Genomic DNA, 12144 nt, shown 5'->3' with positions numbered 1-12144 from the left:
ACGCATCCTGTGTCGCGATCCGTTGCCGCCCCTGCTCCCACCAGAGGCCGAAGCGACCCTTCTGCAGGCGCCCTGCCCGCCAGCACACCCGAACGCGGGTCCACGCCGCTCCCAGGGCGATGCACTGTAACTAGACGCAGGACTGACTTCCGCTGAGAAGTCCACCCTTTCGTGTTCGGCATGGTGGGAAAAGAATTCCTGTGTGCTTCCCTGTTGCAGTGGGCAGCGCGTGACGTCTTCTCAAGGGCGTACGTTCGACCCTCTCCCCAGCCATTTCATTTTCTCTCCACGACGGTGAAACGCACAGCATAGCTTTTGCGAGGTAAGGCCGCATTTACAGTTTATTACCACCCAGGCTCCTTTGCGTCAACGTGAGAGTGTTTGTTTCCAGTTATTACTAATTATTGTTTTGCTACTCACACTTGAGACTGAAAGCGATGTTTGTGTAGTATGACTTGGGCGCTTTGGGAGTGAGTAAGCGGGATCGTGGTGGCGGACAGAGTTCAGCGTTGGCGCCAGATTCGGCCGTAAAGTTCGTGGAGGAGAAATATATCTGGACCCATTCACACGTAGCTGATACTTGAGGTATGTCCGGTATGGTCTAGTGGCTAGGATACCTGGCTTTCACACAGGAGGCCAGGGTTCGATTACTGGTACCGGAACGTCAATTTTCCAGGCTGAGATGAGAAATCTTCTCAGGGCCGTTTTTCGTCTTCGTGGTGTTGCTGCTCTGGGTTCCAAGTATAAGGTGAGAGAAAGTCAAGGAAAAGAGATACATGCTCACGTGATTGGCGGGGCCGTTTTTAAGGAAGAGGAGATGATTTTGCGGTTTTGGACTGCTGATGCGACAGTGTTGCGTGGCTCGTTAGCCCTGTGGGGTATAGCGTCGTGCTGGTAGCGAGAAGGTCATGGGTTCGATCCCTCCACAGGCCATCCCACTTTCTCCGCTAATAGGAAATGCAGTCTCCCGCGAGACTCTGCCACGTAGATTCCAAATGATCTGCACATCGAGCTACAAGTCTGAACGTTTCGCTCAGGGGTCGCCAACGGCCGGCTCCCTTTCGATTAATGAAGTTAAGCAGAGGTGGGCGTGGTTAGTGATTACATGGGTGATAGGCGGGATCTCTGCGTGCTATTGGACCTTTCCCCTTTCACCCCCACTCTCCCCCTTTTGTGTTACAGTGTTGATGTGCTATGATGCCTCCCACAGCAACTTAAATTACGTTAACGAACATAGGATCCAAAATTTAAAGAGGTTCTTTGCAAAAAGAGCGAAAGTAAAGTGCAGGAACGAATTTGGCAGTAACAGAACCGTACGAATCCACAGATAATTTCTCAAATATCGTAGATAACACTGTAGGGGAGCAGTGAGAATTGGGAAATTTGTAAATGAAAATTTAGCTTTTCGAATTGAAAAGGAAAGGTACTCTTGATTACCGTGTTTCTCGCAGCCGATTGTCGTACTGCTTCTGTCATATTGGCCCTACCGCCGAGCGGCAGCGAGCGGCAGTCGACACACGATGAAGGGGCCGCCCACTTAGCTGCAACGAGGCGAGAGACGAGCAGATACTACTTGTGCAGCGACACTTGGCAATTTCGAGGATCGCATGGTGTTGAACACACACTATTGCGCTACGCAAAAGTGACAGTCCTTTTGCGGTGGCCGGGAATCGAACCCGGATCAACTGCTTGGGAAGCAACCATGCTGACCGTTACACCACCACCGCTGCATTCCGCTGCACGCATCCTGTGTCGCGATCCGTTGCCGCCCCTGCTCCCACCAGAGGCCGAAGCGACCCTGCTGCAGGCGCCCTGCCCGCCAGCACACCCGAACGCGGGTCCACGCCGCTCCCAGGGCGATGCACTGTAACTAGACGCAGGACTGACTTCCGCTGAGAAGTCCACCCTTTCGTGTTCGGCATGGTGGGAAAAGAATTCCTGTGTGCTTCCCTGTCGCAGTGGGCAGCGCGTGACGTCTTCTCAAGGGCGTACGTTCGACCCTCTCCCCAGCCATTTCATTTTCTCTCCACGACGGTGAAACGCACAGCATAGCTTTTGCGAGGTAAGGCCGCATTTACAGTTTATTACCACCCAGGCTCCTTTGCGTCAACGTGAGAGTGTTTGTTTCCAGTTATTACTAATTATTGTTTTGCTACTCACACTTGAGACTGAAAGCGATGTTTGTGTAGTATGACTTGGGCGCTTTGGGAGTGAGTAAGCGGGATCGTGGTGGCGGACAGAGTTCAGCGTTGGCGCATGATTCGGCCGTAAAGTTCGTGGAGGAGAAATATTTCTGGACCCATTCACACGTAGCTGATACTTGAGGTATGTCCGGTATGGTCTAGTGGCTAGGATACCTGGCTTTCACACAGGAGGCCAGGGTTCGATTACTGGTACCGGAACGTCAATTTTCCAGGCTGAGATGAGAAATCTTCTCAGGGCCGTTTTTCGTCTTCGTGGTGTTGCTGCTCTGGGTTCCAAGTATAAGGTGAGAGAAAGTCAAGGAAAAGAGATACATGCTCACGTGATTGGCGGGGCCGTTTTTAAGGAAGAGGAGATGATTTTGCGGTTTTGGACTGCTGATGCGACAGTGTTGCGTGGCTCGTTAGCCCTGTGGGGTATAGCGTCGTGCTGGTAGCGAGAAGGTCATGGGTTCGATCCCTCCACAGGCCATCCCACTTTCTCCGCTAATAGGAAATGCAGTCTCCCGCGAGACTCTGCCACGTAGATTCCAAATGATCTGCACATCGAGCTACAAGTCTGAACGTTTCGCTCAGGGGTCGCCAACGGCCGGCTCCCTTTCGATTAATGAAGTTAAGCAGAGGTGGGCGTGGTTAGTGATTACATGGGTGATAGGCGGGATCTCTGCGTGCTATTGGACCTTTCCCCTTTCACCCCCACTCTCCCCCTTTTGTGTTACAGTGTTGATGTGCTATGATGCCTCCCACAGCAACTTAAATTACGTTAACGAACATAGGATCCAAAATTTAAAGAGGTTCTTTGCAAAAAGAGCGAAAGTAAAGTGCAGGAACGAATTTGGCAGTAACAGAACCGTACGAATCCACAGATAATTTCTCAAATATCGTAGATAACACTGTAGGGGAGCAGTGAGAATTGGGAAATTTGTAAATGAAAATTTAGCTTTTCGAATTGAAAAGGAAAGGTACTCTTGATTACCGTGTTTCTCGCAGCCGATTGTCGTACTGCTTCTGTCATATTGGCCCTACCGCCGAGCGGCAGCGAGCGGCAGTCGACACACGATGAAGGGGCCGCCCACTTAGCTGCAACGAGGCGAGAGACGAGCAGATACTACTTGTGCAGCGACACTTGGCAATTTCGAGGATCGCATGGTGTTGAACACACACTATTGCGCTACGCAAAAGTGACAGTCCTTTTGCGGTGGCCGGGAATCGAACCCGGATCAACTGCTTGGGAAGCAACCATGCTGACCGTTACACCACCACCGCTGCATTCCGCTGCACGCATCCTGTGTCGCGATCCGTTGCCGCCCCTGCTCCCACCAGAGGCCGAAGCGACCCTGCTGCAGGCGCCCTGCCCGCCAGCACACCCGAACGCGGGTCCACGCCGCTCCCAGGGCGATGCACTGTAACTAGACGCAGGACTGACTTCCGCTGAGAAGTCCACCCTTTCGTGTTCGGCATGGTGGGAAAAGAATTCCTGTGTGCTTCCCTGTCGCAGTGGGCAGCGCGTGACGTCTTCTCAAGGGCGTACGTTCGACCCTCTCCCCAGCCATTTCATTTTCTCTCCACGACGGTGAAACGCACAGCATAGCTTTTGCGAGGTAAGGCCGCATTTACAGTTTATTACCACCCAGGCTCCTTTGCGTCAACGTGAGAGTGTTTGTTTCCAGTTATTACTAATTATTGTTTTGCTACTCACACTTGAGACTGAAAGCGATGTTTGTGTAGTATGACTTGGGCGCTTTGGGAGTGAGTAAGCGGGATCGTGGTGGCGGACAGAGTTCAGCGTTGGCGCATGATTCGGCCGTAAAGTTCGTGGAGGAGAAATATATCTGGACCCATTCACACGTAGCTGATACTTGAGGTATGTCCGGTATGGTCTAGTGGCTAGGATACCTGGCTTTCACACAGGAGGCCAGGGTTCGATTACTGGTACCGGAACGTCAATTTTCCAGGCTGAGATGAGAAATCTTCTCAGGGCCGTTTTTCGTCTTCGTGGTGTTGCTGCTCTGGGTTCCAAGTATAAGGTGAGAGAAAGTCAAGGAAAAGAGATACATGCTCACGTGATTGGCGGGGCCGTTTTTAAGGAAGAGGAGATGATTTTGCGGTTTTGGACTGCTGATGCGACAGTGTTGCGTGGCTCGTTAGCCCTGTGGGGTATAGCGTCGTGCTGGTAGCGAGAAGGTCATGGGTTCGATCCCTCCACAGGCCATCCCACTTTCTCCGCTAATAGGAAATGCAGTCTCCCGCGAGACTCTGCCACGTAGATTCCAAATGATCTGCACATCGAGCTACAAGTCTGAACGTTTCGCTCAGGGGTCGCCAACGGCCGGCTCCCTTTCGATTAATGAAGTTAAGCAGAGGTGGGCGTGGTTAGTGATTACATGGGTGATAGGCGGGATCTCTGCGTGCTATTGGACCTTTCCCCTTTCACCCCCACTCTCCCCCTTTTGTGTTACAGTGTTGATGTGCTATGATGCCTCCCACAGCAACTTAAATTACGTTAACGAACATAGGATCCAAAATTTAAAGAGGTTCTTTGCAAAAAGAGCGAAAGTAAAGTGCAGGAACGAATTTGGCAGTAACAGAACCGTACGAATCCACAGATAATTTCTCAAATATCGTAGATAACACTGTAGGGGAGCAGTGAGAATTGGGAAATTTGTAAATGAAAATTTAGCTTTTCGAATTGAAAAGGAAAGGTACTCTTGATTACCGTGTTTCTCGCAGCCGATTGTCGTACTGCTTCTGTCATATTGGCCCTACCGCCGAGCGGCAGCGAGCGGCAGTCGAGCCAAGTCGACACACGATGAAGGGGCCGCCCACTTACCTGCAACGAGGCGAGAGACGAGCAGATACTACTTGTGCAGCGACACTTGGCAATTTCGAGGATCGCATGGTGTTGAACACACACTATTGCGCTACGCAAAAGTGACAGTCCTTTTGCGGTGGCCGGGAATCGAACCCGGATCAACTGCTTGGGAAGCAACCATGCTGACCGTTACACCACCACCGCTGCATTCCGCTGCACGCATCCTGTGTCGCGATCCGTTGCCGCCCCTGCTCCCACCAGAGGCCGAAGCGACCCTTCTGCAGGCGCCCTGCCCGCCAGCACACCCGAACGCGGGTCCACGCCGCTCCCAGGGCGATGCACTGTAACTAGACGCAGGACTGACTTCCGCTGAGAAGTCCACCCTTTCGTGTTCGGCATGGTGGGAAAAGAATTCCTGTGTGCTTCCCTGTCGCAGTGGGCAGCGCGTGACGTCTTCTCAAGGGCGTACGTTCGACCCTCTCCCCAGCCATTTCATTTTCTCTCCACGACGGTGAAACGCACAGCATAGCTTTTGCGAGGTAAGGCCGCATTTACAGTTTATTACCACCCAGGCTCCTTTGCGTCAACGTGAGAGTGTTTGTTTCCAGTTATTACTAATTATTGTTTTGCTACTCACACTTGAGACTGAAAGCGATGTTTGTGTAGTATGACTTGGGCACTTTGGGAGTGAGTAAGCGGGATCGTGGTGGCGGACAGAGTTCAGCGTTGGCGCCAGATTCGGCCGTAAAGTTCGTGGAGGAGAAATATATCTGGACCCATTCACACGTAGCTGATACTTGAGGTATGTCCGGTATGGTCTAGTGGCTAGGATACCTGGCTTTCACACAGGAGGCCAGGGTTCGATTACTGGTACCGGAACGTCAATTTTCCAGGCTGAGATGAGAAATCTTCTCAGGGCTGTTTTTCGTCTTCGTGGTGTTGCTGCTCTGGGTTCCAAGTATAAGGTGAGAGAAAGTCAAGGAAAAGAGATACATGCTCACGTGATTGGCGGGGCCGTTTTTAAGGAAGAGGAGATGATTTTGCGGTTTTGGACTGCTGATGCGACAGTGTTGCGTGGCTCGTTAGCCTTGTGGGGTATAGCGTCGTGCTGGTAGCGAGAAGGTCATGGGTTCGATCCCTCCACAGGCCATCCCACTTTCTCCGCTAATAGGAAATGCAGTCTCCCGCGAGACTCTGCCACGTAGATTCCAAATGATCTGCACATCGAGCTACAAGTCTGAACGTTTCGCTCAGGGGTCGCCAACGGCCGGCTCCCTTTCGATTAATGAAGTTAAGCAGAGGTGGGCGTGGTTAGTGATTACATGGGTGATAGGCGGGATCTCTGCGTGCTATTGGACCTTTCCCCTTTCACCCCCACTCTCCCCCTTTTGTATTACAGTGTTGATGTGCTATGATGCCTCCCACAGCAACTTAAATTACGTTAACGAACATAGGATCCAAAATTTAAAGAGGTTCTTTGCAAAAAGAGCGAAAGTAAAGTGCAGGAACGAATTTGGCAGTAACAGAACCGTACGAATCCACAGATAATTTCTCAAATATCGTAGATAACACTGTAGGGGAGCAGTGAGAATTGCGAAATTTGTAAATGAAAATTTAGCTTTTCGAATTGAAAAGAAAAGGTACTCTTGATTACCGTGTTTCTCGCAGCCGATTGTCGTACTGCTTCTGTCATATTGGCCCTACCGCCGAGCGGCAGCGAGCGGCAGTCGAGCCAAGTCGACACACGATGAAGGGGCCGCCCACTTAGCTGCAACGAGGCGAGAGACGAGCAGATACTACTTGTGCAGCGACACTTGGCAATTTCGAGGATCGCATGGTGTTGAACACACACTATTGCGCTACGCAAAAGTGACAGTCCTTTTGCGGTGGCCGAGAATCGAACCCGGATCAACTGCTTGGGAAGCAACCATGCTGACCGTTACACCACCACCGCTGCATTCCGCTGCACGCATCCCGTGTCGCGATCCGTTGCCGCCCCTGCTCCCACCAGAGGCCGAAGCGACCCTTCTGCAGGCGCCCTGCCCGCCAGCACACCCGAACGCGGGTCCACGCCGCTCCCAGGGCGATGCACTGTAACTAGACGCAGGACTGACTTCCGCTGAGAAGTCCACCCTTTCGTGTTCGGCATGGTGGGAAAAGAATTCCTGTGTGCTTCCCTGTTGCAGTGGGCAGCGCGTGACGTCTTCTCAAGGGCGTACGTTCGACCCTCTCCCCAGCCATTTCATTTTCTCTCCACGACGGTGAAACGCACAGCATAGCTTTTGCGAGGTAAGGCCGCATTTACAGTTTATTACCACCCAGGCTCCTTTGCGTCAACGTGAGAGTGTTTGTTTCCAGTTATTACTAATTATTGTTTTGCTACTCACACTTGAGACTGAAAGCGATGTTTGTGTAGTATGACTTGGGCGCTTTGGGAGTGAGTAAGCGGGATCGTGGTGGCGGACAGAGTTCAGCGTTGGCGCCAGATTCGGCCGTAAAGTTCGTGGAGGAGAAATATATCTGGACCCATTCACACGTAGCTGATACTTGAGGTATGTCCGGTATGGTCTAGTGGCTAGGATACCTGGCTTTCACACAGGAGGCCAGGGTTCGATTACTGGTACCGGAACGTCAATTTTCCAGGCTGAGATGAGAAATCTTCTCAGGGCCGTTTTTCGTCTTCGTGGTGTTGCTGCTCTGGGTTCCAAGTATAAGGTGAGAGAAAGTCAAGGAAAAGAGATACATGCTCACGTGATTGGCGGGGCCGTTTTTAAGGAAGAGGAGATGATTTTGCGGTTTTGGACTGCTGATGCGACAGTGTTGCGTGGCTCGTTAGCCCTGTGGGGTATAGCGTCGTGCTGGTAGCGAGAAGGTCATGGGTTCGATCCCTCCACAGGCCATCCCACTTTCTCCGCTAATAGGAAATGCAGTCTCCCGCGAGACTCTGCCACGTAGATTCCAAATGATCTGCACATCGAGCTACAAGTCTGAACGTTTCGCTCAGGGGTCGCCAACGGCCGGCTCCCTTTCGATTAATGAAGTTAAGCAGAGGTGGGCGTGGTTAGTGATTACATGGGTGATAGGCGGGATCTCTGCGTGCTATTGGACCTTTCCCCTTTCACCCCCACTCTCCCCCTTTTGTGTTACAGTGTTGATGTGCTATGATGCCTCCCACAGCAACTTAAATTACGTTAACGAACATAGGATCCAAAATTTAAAGAGGTTCTTTGCAAAAAGAGCGAAAGTAAAGTGCAGGAACGAATTTGGCAGTAACAGAACCGTACGAATCCACAGATAATTTCTCAAATATCGTAGATAACACTGTAGGGGAGCAGTGAGAATTGGGAAATTTGTAAATGAAAATTTAGCTTTTCGAATTGAAAAGGAAAGGTACTCTTGATTACCGTGTTTCTCGCAGCCGATTGTCGTACTGCTTCTGTCATATTGGCCCTACCGCCGAGCGGCAGCGAGCGGCAGTCGAGCCAAGTCGACACACGATGAAGGGGCCGCCCACTTACCTGCAACGAGGCGAGAGACGAGCAGATACTACTTGTGCAGCGACACTTGGCAATTTCGAGGATCGCATGGTGTTGAACACACACTATTGCGCTACGCAAAAGTGACAGTCCTTTTGCGGTGGCCGGGAATCGAACCCGGATCAACTGCTTGGGAAGCAACCATGCTGACCGTTACACCACCACCGCTGCATTCCGCTGCACGCATCCTGTGTCGCGATCCGTTGCCGCCCCTGCTCCCACCAGAGGCCGAAGCGACCCTTCTGCAGGCGCCCTGCCCGCCAGCACACCCGAACGCGGGTCCACGCCGCTCCCAGGGCGATGCACTGTAACTAGACGCAGGACTGACTTCCGCTGAGAAGTCCACCCTTTCGTGTTCGGCATGGTGGGAAAAGAATTCCTGTGTGCTTCCCTGTCGCAGTGGGCAGCGCGTGACGTCTTCTCAAGGGCGTACGTTCGACCCTCTCCCCAGCCATTTCATTTTCTCTCCACGACGGTGAAACGCACAGCATAGCTTTTGCGAGGTAAGGCCGCATTTACAGTTTATTACCACCCAGGCTCCTTTGCGTCAACGTGAGAGTGTTTGTTTCCAGTTATTACTAATTATTGTTTTGCTACTCACACTTGAGACTGAAAGCGATGTTTGTGTAGTATGACTTGGGCACTTTGGGAGTGAGTAAGCGGGATCGTGGTGGCGGACAGAGTTCAGCGTTGGCGCCAGATTCGGCCGTAAAGTTCGTGGAGGAGAAATATATCTGGACCCATTCACACGTAGCTGATACTTGAGGTATGTCCGGTATGGTCTAGTGGCTAGGATACCTGGCTTTCACACAGGAGGCCAGGGTTCGATTACTGGTACCGGAACGTCAATTTTCCAGGCTGAGATGAGAAATCTTCTCAGGGCCGTTTTTCGTCTTCGTGGTGTTGCTGCTCTGGGTTCCAAGTATAAGGTGAGAGAAAGTCAAGGAAAAGAGATACATGCTCACGTGATTGGCGGGGCCGTTTTTAAGGAAGAGGAGATGATTTTGCGGTTTTGGACTGCTGATGCGACAGTGTTGCGTGGCTCGTTAGCCTTGTGGGGTATAGCGTCGTGCTGGTAGCGAGAAGGTCATGGGTTCGATCCCTCCACAGGCCATCCCACTTTCTCCGCTAATAGGAAATGCAGTCTCCCGCGAGACTCTGCCACGTAGATTCCAAATGATCTGCACATCGAGCTACAAGTCTGAACGTTTCGCTCAGGGGTCGCCAACGGCCGGCTCCCTTTCGATTAATGAAGTTAAGCAGAGGTGGGCGTGGTTAGTGATTACATGGGTGATAGGCGGGATCTCTGCGTGCTATTGGACCTTTCCCCTTTCACCCCCACTCTCCCCCTTTTGTATTACAGTGTTGATGTGCTATGATGCCTCCCACAGCAACTTAAATTACGTTAACGAACATAGGATCCAAAATTTAAAGAGGTTCTTTGCAAAAAGAGCGAAAGTAAAGTGCAGGAACGAATTTGGCAGTAACAGAACCGTACGAATCCACAGATAATTTCTCAAATATCGTAGATAACACTGTAGGGGAGCAGTGAGAATTGCGAAATTTGTAAATGAAAATTTAGCTTTTCGAATTGAAAAGAAAAGGTACTCTTGATTACCGTGTTTCTCGCAGCCGATTGTCGTACTGCTTCTGTCATATTGGCCCTACCGCCGAGCGGCAGCGAGCGGCAGTCGAGCCAAGTCGACACACGATGAAGGGGCCGCCCACTTAGCTGCAACGAGGCGAGAGACGAGCAGATACTACTTGTGCAGCGACACTTGGCAATTTCGAGGATCGCATGGTGTTGAACACACACTATTGCGCTACGCAAAAGTGACAGTCCTTTTGCGGTGGCCGAGAATCGAACCCGGATCAACTGCTTGGGAAGCAACCATGCTGACCGTTACACCACCACCGCTGCATTCCGCTGCACGCATCCCGTGTCGCGATCCGTTGCCGCCCCTGCTCCCACCAGAGGCCGAAGCGACCCTTCTGCAGGCGCCCTGCCCGCCAGCACACCCGAACGCGGGTCCACGCCGCTCCCAGGGCGATGCACTGTAACTAGACGCAGGACTGACTTCCGCTGAGAAGTCCACCCTTTCGTGTTCGGCATGGTGGGAAAAGAATTCCTGTGTGCTTCCCTGTTGCAGTGGGCAGCGCGTGACGTCTTCTCAAGGGCGTACGTTCGACCCTCTCCCCAGCCATTTCATTTTCTCTCCACGACGGTGAAACGCACAGCATAGCTTTTGCGAGGTAAGGCCGCATTTACAGTTTATTACCACCCAGGCTCCTTTGCGTCAACGTGAGAGTGTTTGTTTCCAGTTATTACTAATTATTGTTTTGCTACTCACACTTGAGACTGAAAGCGATGTTTGTGTAGTATGACTTGGGCGCTTTGGGAGTGAGTAAGCGGGATCGTGGTGGCGGACAGAGTTCAGCGTTGGCGCCAGATTCGGCCGTAAAGTTCGTGGAGGAGAAATATATCTGGACCCATTCACACGTAGCTGATACTTGAGGTATGTCCGGTATGGTCTAGTGGCTAGGATACCTGGCTTTCACACAGGAGGCCAGGGTTCGATTACTGGTACCGGAACGTCAATTTTCCAGGCTGAGATGAGAAATCTTCTCAGGGCCGTTTTTCGTCTTCGTGGTGTTGCTGCTCTGGGTTCCAAGTATAAGGTGAGAGAAAGTCAAGGAAAAGAGATACATGCTCACGTGATTGGCGGGGCCGTTTTTAAGGAAGAGGAGATGATTTTGCGGTTTTGGACTGCTGATGCGACAGTGTTGCGTGGCTCGTTAGCCCTGTGGGGTATAGCGTCGTGCTGGTAGCGAGAAGGTCATGGGTTCGATCCCTCCACAGGCCATCCCACTTTCTCCGCTAATAGGAAATGCAGTCTCCCGCGAGACTCTGCCACGTAGATTCCAAATGATCTGCACATCGAGCTACAAGTCTGAACGTTTCGCTCAGGGGTCGCCAACGGCCGGCTCCCTTTCGATTAATGAAGTTAAGCAGAGGTGGGCGTGGTTAGTGATTACATGGGTGATAGGCGGGATCTCTGCGTGCTATTGGACCTTTCCCCTTTCACCCCCACTCTCCCCCTTTTGTGTTACAGTGTTGATGTGCTATGATGCCTCCCACAGCAACTTAAATTACGTTAACGAACATAGGATCCAAAATTTAAAGAGGTTCTTTGCAAAAAGAGCGAAAGTAAAGTGCAGGAACGAATTTGGCAGTAACAGAACCGTACGAATCCACAGATAATTTCTCAAATATCGTAGATAACACTGTAGGGGAGCAGTGAGAATTGGGAAATTTGTAAATGAAAATTTAGCTTTTCGAATTGAAAAGGAAAGGTACTCTTGATTACCGTGTTTCTCGCAGCCGATTGTCGTACTGCTTCTGTCATATTGGCCCTACCGCCGAGCGGCAGCGAGCGGCAGTCGAGCCAAGTCGACACACGATGAAGGGGCCGCCCACTTACCTGCAACGAGGCGAGAGACGAGCAGATACTACTTGTGCAGCGACACTTGGCAATTTCGAGGATCGCATGGTGTTGAACACACACTATTGCGCTACGCAAAAGTGACAGTCCTT

The 12144-nt window shown here is 51.5% G+C and overlaps 6 non-coding genes across 6 annotated transcripts; all 6 read right to left on the bottom strand.

The window, feature by feature from the left end:
• Nucleotides 1-1655: 1655 nt before the first annotated feature.
• Nucleotides 1656-1727, bottom strand: Trnag-ccc (transfer RNA glycine (anticodon CCC)). The gene has a single exon. It is a non-coding gene; the product is annotated as a tRNA-Gly (tRNA).
• A 1668-nt stretch (nt 1728-3395) lies between these two features.
• Trnag-ccc (transfer RNA glycine (anticodon CCC)) lies at nt 3396-3467 on the bottom strand. The gene has a single exon. It is a non-coding gene; the product is annotated as a tRNA-Gly (tRNA).
• Nucleotides 3468-5145: 1678 nt separating this feature from the next.
• Trnag-ccc (transfer RNA glycine (anticodon CCC)) lies at nt 5146-5217 on the bottom strand. Its single transcript has one exon. It is a non-coding gene; the product is annotated as a tRNA-Gly (tRNA).
• A 1678-nt stretch (nt 5218-6895) lies between these two features.
• Trnag-ccc (transfer RNA glycine (anticodon CCC)) lies at nt 6896-6967 on the bottom strand. The gene has a single exon. It is a non-coding gene; the product is annotated as a tRNA-Gly (tRNA).
• A 1678-nt stretch (nt 6968-8645) lies between these two features.
• Trnag-ccc (transfer RNA glycine (anticodon CCC)) lies at nt 8646-8717 on the bottom strand. The gene has a single exon. It is a non-coding gene; the product is annotated as a tRNA-Gly (tRNA).
• A 1678-nt stretch (nt 8718-10395) lies between these two features.
• Nucleotides 10396-10467, bottom strand: Trnag-ccc (transfer RNA glycine (anticodon CCC)). Its single transcript has one exon. It is a non-coding gene; the product is annotated as a tRNA-Gly (tRNA).
• Between the last annotated feature and the right edge of the window lie 1677 nt (nt 10468-12144).

This window comes from Schistocerca gregaria, chromosome 8, assembly GCF_023897955.1.
Source record: "Schistocerca gregaria isolate iqSchGreg1 chromosome 8, iqSchGreg1.2, whole genome shotgun sequence".
NCBI classification, from domain to species: Eukaryota; Metazoa; Arthropoda; class Insecta; order Orthoptera; family Acrididae; genus Schistocerca; species Schistocerca gregaria.
This window is presented reverse-complemented; position numbering and strand designations above follow the sequence as displayed.